Genomic DNA, 6238 nt, shown 5'->3' with positions numbered 1-6238 from the left:
CTAGAGCCAGCCCTGCCCTTATCACAACATTCTTTTACATTCTGATGTCAACGCTTAAAAGAACTCCCCCACAGGCAGGGTTGTCCTTGGTTTCAGCAAAAACAAGATTAACCTTTGACAAAGAACGGTCATTTTACAGTTCAAACTAACGTACAAAAAATAAATAAAACCACAAACAGAGGCATAAAGCAAGGTTACAGGGAAAGGGTATGGGTCATTGTGGGTAAGCTATATAAGAATTAAATCACATATGACAAGTGAAAAGCACAGTGGGGTGAGAGCTGGGGTGAGTTCATTTTGTAACTTTAGTTGCATATTTGTTCTATTTGTAAGTGGGGGAATAGTCCCGCTATTGTTGGGAACTTTCCTGGGTTCTACACTACCCCGGTGAAGTGGGCTAGCAAAAGGATCTGAGTCCTCGCTCCCACTTCCTTTACCCAGTGGCCTCTCTGCCCTTGAGGACTCCCCTTCCACTCTCCTGTCTGGCAGAGTCCTCATAACCCCAGCAAGGCTGGGCCCAGGATTCCTGAGGGGCTCGACCCCCAACCCTGCTGTGGTCACCTAGGACAGGGGCTAGGGTGTCCCCACTCTGGGGTACTCTCTCTGCACTGGGCACTTCTCTGACCCACTGACCATTACATACAGGTTAAAGCAAATGCAAGTTATTTAATCAACAATTAATTTTAAAAAGAATAAGAAAAAACGGGAAAGGTTAAAGGAAACATCAACCCGCTCTGTGGCAGGAACATCACAGTGTCTCTGGAATGTCAGGGCAGTTCACAGTCTGTTCCTTGTAAGTCCCAGGCCTTCTTCTCAGGCCCTGGCTTTGCTGCAGGGATGCTGTGGGTTGGACACTTGCTCTGGTGGTGGTCACACGCTCTCAGGCTCTAAGTGGTAGGACCCTTCTTCCCAGTGTCGCCCCCGCCCTGTCTGGGTTATGATCCAAGCCTGGCCTGCAGAGCCTCTTGGCTGAGGCATCTCCCTGTGCTGGGCCCGCTGCCCAGGGTCCCCCTTGGTCTCCCCAGCTGCTCACCGCACCCAGCTCCAGACTGCTCCAGCCCCAGCTGCACCACTCTGTCTCTGCACTGCTGCTGCTGCTCTGCCTCCAGCTCCCTGGGCTGCTTCTCTGGCCCCTCTGCCTCTGGTTGCTGCAGCTCTGCTCCCAGGACAGGGTCTGCTCTCTCTGGTCCCTCTGGATCTGGCACAGCTCTGCTCCCCAGCTCAGCTTGGGCCCCTGCTTTCTGCTTAGCTTGGCCCCACTCTGTCTGACGCAGGCAAATCCAGCTCATACGGAGGACGGGACCTCCCTGGCCTCCTGACTCTCTGATTAGCCTCCCCGCCCTGCCATTCAGGCTGACCTGGAGCATTGGCCTCTCCCCATTGTTCCTGGGGGCTGTCAGTCTCAGGGTCCTGATTCCCCATTGACCCTTCCCCCTTTTTAGTACTGGGAGCTAGCAACTAAAACACCCCCACTGAATGTTAGTAAGAGGCAACAGTCCCCTTACATATTACAGTGGTTTTCAACCTTTTTTTCATTTGTGGACCCCTATAATATTTTGAATGGAGGTATTGACCCCTTTGGAAATCTTAGATATAATCTATGGCCTCCCCGGGGTCCGCAAACCAGAGGTTGAAAACCATGGTTCTATGAGAATCTGAAGGTGATGCAATTTAATCAGGGAAACTCTGATTAATATGCAGCTGTAACTATACATAACACAGTAAAGCTAACGACAATTTACCGTATTCAGTGCAACCCACATGTAACAGTCGGTTTCCACACAAGATTCATAGCTTTTTAAGGTCAGAAGGGACTATTAGGATCATCTAGTCTGACCTCCTCCATAAAACAAACCGTAAAAACCTTACCAGTAATTTCTGCATGAAAACCATAATTTCTAATGTAGCAAAAGCATATCTTTTAGAACACCACCCAATGTTGATTTAAAGACTTCAAATGATGGCAAATCCACCACATGCCTAGGTACGTTGTTCAAATGGATAATTACCCTCACTGTTAAAAATGTGCATCTTATTTCTGAATTTGTCTAGCTTCAACTTCCAACCACAGGACCACATTATATATTTTTTTGTTGGATTAAAGAGCAATCAGAAATCTCTTTCCCCATGTAAGTACTTGTAGACCATGATGTAGCCTTTATTTTAAATTGAATGAACTGACCGTTTTGTGGTCAATTATAGTGAGTCCACTTCCTGTTGCTTCAGTTTAAAGATAAATAGGGTGGAGATTTGGAGGCTCTAGGAACACACAAAAAATGAAGGCAGTAACTACAAACACATGGAGGCCTTGCATTACAGCTTAGTTTTACTTATACCTAATACACAGTCATCCTCCTAAATACCTGTCGATCTTATACTTCTATAATCCTATCTTGCTTATATCTGTTCATCACACATTGATTATATATGATGTAACATGAGTTCACTATGACAATAACACATTTCAATGATAAAATGAACTAATTGGGTACAATGATTAAGTCACCTCTTTCATTTCCCTTGGCTTAACTAAATAGATTACATTTCTTGCATGTTTTCCAGACCTGGATTCATTATTGTCGTTCTTTTCTGAGCCTTTTACAATTTTTTAACATCCTTTTTGAAGTGTGGACACCAGAAATGGACACAGCATTCCAGTGGTGGTCTCTCTGATGTCATATCCAGAGGTAATATACCTACTCCTACTTGATATTCCACCTGCTTATACAGCCAATGATCATGTTCGCCCTCTGAACTACAGCATCACCTTAGGACCTCATGGTCAATTGGTTATTTACCATTATCCCTTATTCGTGTGGGGTCTTTACCCACGAAAGCTTATGCTCAAATAAATCTGTTACTCTTTAAAGTGCCACCAGACTCCTTGTTGTTTTTGTGGATACAGACTAACACGGCTACCCCCGATACTTGACAGTCTGAGATAGTCTCCCATCTTGTACGACCTACATTCATTGTTCCTAGATGTATGAGCTTGTATTTGGATCACTTAACCATAAGTGGAGTTTTGTATAACTGGAGGCTCTCTTTATAACAAAGTCAGTTTCTACTCAAAATCACTTCATGGTAAGTGGTCTTCCAACATAACTGGAATCCACCTTTTCAGTGGTTCCATTCTGCTTAATTCTGCCTTCTATAGCTGCAAAGGAGCAATAGGGTTTCCTTCCTCTTCTACTCTCTCCAGGAGACCAGGGAGCAGCAAGTAGATTGGCTGGGCATCTCTTTATTTCCTACACGGTTTAAGAGCTAGAAGGACAATTCAGATGCTATGTGATTTCATGCGGTCTTGGAGAAGATGCTCTTATGTGTGCTTGCTGTAAAAGCATCAAAATGAGAGGAATGAAGCACAGCACGCTGCCCCTTCTGCTGCTGCTGTCGCTGGTGCTCCTCAGGTTTAGAGGCATGAAACTAATTCCGCATATGGGGCCCCTAATGACTGGAAAGCAGGCTATGGGGGCATCAAGTGATTTATAAATATTTAAAGGGAGAGAACAAATATTTGTGTGTGGATTGTTTTTTAACTAAAAAGCAACATAATTAATTCATGCCCTTAATGCTTATTTTAACATATACTTGGATGCAAGCTGTATTTTAGATTACAAATAATATTAGATGATTTACTCTATTTGTGGAAAATCTCTCCCATACAAGGCCTCATCCAAAGATCCCTGAAGTCAGTGGGAGTTTTTTTTTTTATTTCAGTGGGCTGTAGATGAGACTCACACATAGGATTAAACTGATCATCAAATGCGGGGTTGAGGAGGAATTTTGCTCCAGGAGATATTGGCAAGAGCCTCTGGAGATTTATCACCTTGTCCTGGAACTTTGAGCAGAGATCATCCAAAGGGATCAGTTGGACATATATCATGTAATCATTTCCCTGTAATTGCAGGGGCTGGAGGCTGGTAGACCTTGGTCCTTCTAAACTCCTATTTTTATTTGTATTTTGTTGACTGCATGCAGGCCATGTGCATGTTGAAGAAATCAATTAGCCTCATAACAATCATTTGAACTTGGTATTCCCCATCATGCAAACTGAAGTACACTATTTCTATGCCACAGGTACATGTACACTATATAAGAGGATGTGAATCAACATGGATGTAGGCAATATGACCACAGTTCCAAATCCATTTTTAATTCATCCCAAGTCATAGTTACACATCTTGAATTTAATATAAAGAACTCAGTAGTGTTCTATATACAAATTACTCAAAAAATCTAGGCTCACGCCTCAGGGTTTTTTGAGCCTCACTCACCACAGGACTTAGAAGAGACCTGACCTTTTTGAATTTTAAAATTCACCTATCCAGTTTAAGAAAGGCTTATACTGCAGCTATAGAATTCTACAGGGTGGTTTCAAAATTGTTCTACATTTTTTTTCCTTGCATGTTTGAAAAAGTCCATGTAGTTCTCTGTATGTTGCTTCTTATTTCTCGGATTGTTTACTTTGGGGAGAGCAGCATGAAACCTCCTCATCCCAGGGGTTTGGTAATACTAATGGCGCCACCAACAGGAAATAGCTAAGTTTATTTTTCAAATAAGTGTTGTGCTGGTCGAAATATATTCTTTTTAATGGAGAATTCTCTTTTACTTTTCTCATGGCCACAAGGCAGGAAGCATGCTGAATGCACTGTGAAATATTTGGGCTGGGCAGATTGTGCTGAATGTGGAGAGAGAAAAGAGCATCTGTGAGAACATCCGTAAGGCTGAGATCAGAATATGACAGTGCATGTTTCAACAGGCTAGCTGAGTTTATTACAGACTTAGAGACAAACTGTGCGGCAACTACAAAGAAGACACACAGCAGCACTAAGAGCTCGAATAGCTCCTAGCTGGTTCTATAAGGAGCATGTTTAACAGATCAGAATGAAATCTGTGAAAACCTGTGGATCCCCTGAGGCTGTCAATCATTTTGACAACTCCTACCAGACTAAAGACAATTCACTGGATGGCACATGATGCCCTTCTAAAATATTTAGATTTTGAGCATATTGTCTCAATTCTACTCATTTTGTTTAAGGTTTTACAAGCTCTTAAGTAATATCTAAGGGCTTGATTCTGATGCTACCCATCCCCATTGGCCGGGAATGGCGAACCGCAGCCACTGGGAGCTGCGGGGGGCCGTGCCTGCGGATGGTCAACGTTAAACAAAATGTCTCATGGCCTGCCAGCGGATGGGCCGCGTGCCGTAGGTTGCCGACCCCTGCTCTAATTTAAATGTGCCAGTGATCTGTGCCCCATGCTGCAGAGGAAGGTGAAAACTGACCTGGGGAAAAACTCCTTCCCACCACAAATATGGTGATGCTGATAAACTCTGCGAGGCAGGGACTGTCTTTACATTTGTGTCTTGGTCACTGCTGAGCAAATTGTCAGTACTTAATATGTTAGTAAAACATATCAGGCTTGAGCATGCAAAGTACTGAGCTAGAGTGCTTGGCCCCTTGACTTTAAATTGGAGTGTATACATTTCTAAGCAAGGTGATTGCTACTGACTTGGTTATTGTATCTTTCTTTCCAGGTACTTACATTGTCATCCTCACTGTAGGAAAATGGCACTTTCCACCACCACCCCCATCTCTCCAGAAGTTTAAAAACAAATTGAAGGAAGAAGAGCAATACTGTGCCTTGACCCCTAACCCTAATAATAGGACGTAAAGACAAAGAATCATGGTCTTAAATCTGTCAGAGAAAAAATAAACTGTCCCATAGAAGTAGGAAGGAGAAATAGAATCACTGTCAGGAAGCTGAAAGGGGATTTGGAGAGTCAGGTTTCCATTTCATGCATTAACTGTATGGCCAGAGTGACTGTCAGGGTTCCTTCCCCACTCTGAACTCTAGGGTACAGATGTGGGGACCCACATGAAAGACCCCCTAAGATTAATTCTACCAGTTTAGGTTAAAACTTCCCCAAGGCACAAAGTCTTTGCCCTTGGATTAGGTAAACACTGCTACCACAAGTGATTTAACAAACAATCAGGGAAAGGACCACTTGGAGTTCCTATTTCCCCAAAATATCCCCCCCAAGCCTTTACACCCTCTTTCCTGGGGAGGCTTGAGAATAAACAAGATGAGCACAGACCAGCCTTGGATTTTTAAGACCCAAAAAACCCAGTCAGATTCTTAAAAACCAGAACTTTATTAGGAGAGCAAAAAAAGATAAGAGAACAACTCTGTAAGATCAAAATTGAAGCTAATCTTACAGGCAATCAGATTCAAA

This window comes from Lepidochelys olivacea (assembly GCF_965140295.1).
Source record: "Lepidochelys olivacea isolate rLepOli2 genome assembly, chromosome: 2".
NCBI classification, from domain to species: Eukaryota; Metazoa; Chordata; order Testudines; family Cheloniidae; genus Lepidochelys; species Lepidochelys olivacea.
This window is presented reverse-complemented; position numbering follows the sequence as displayed.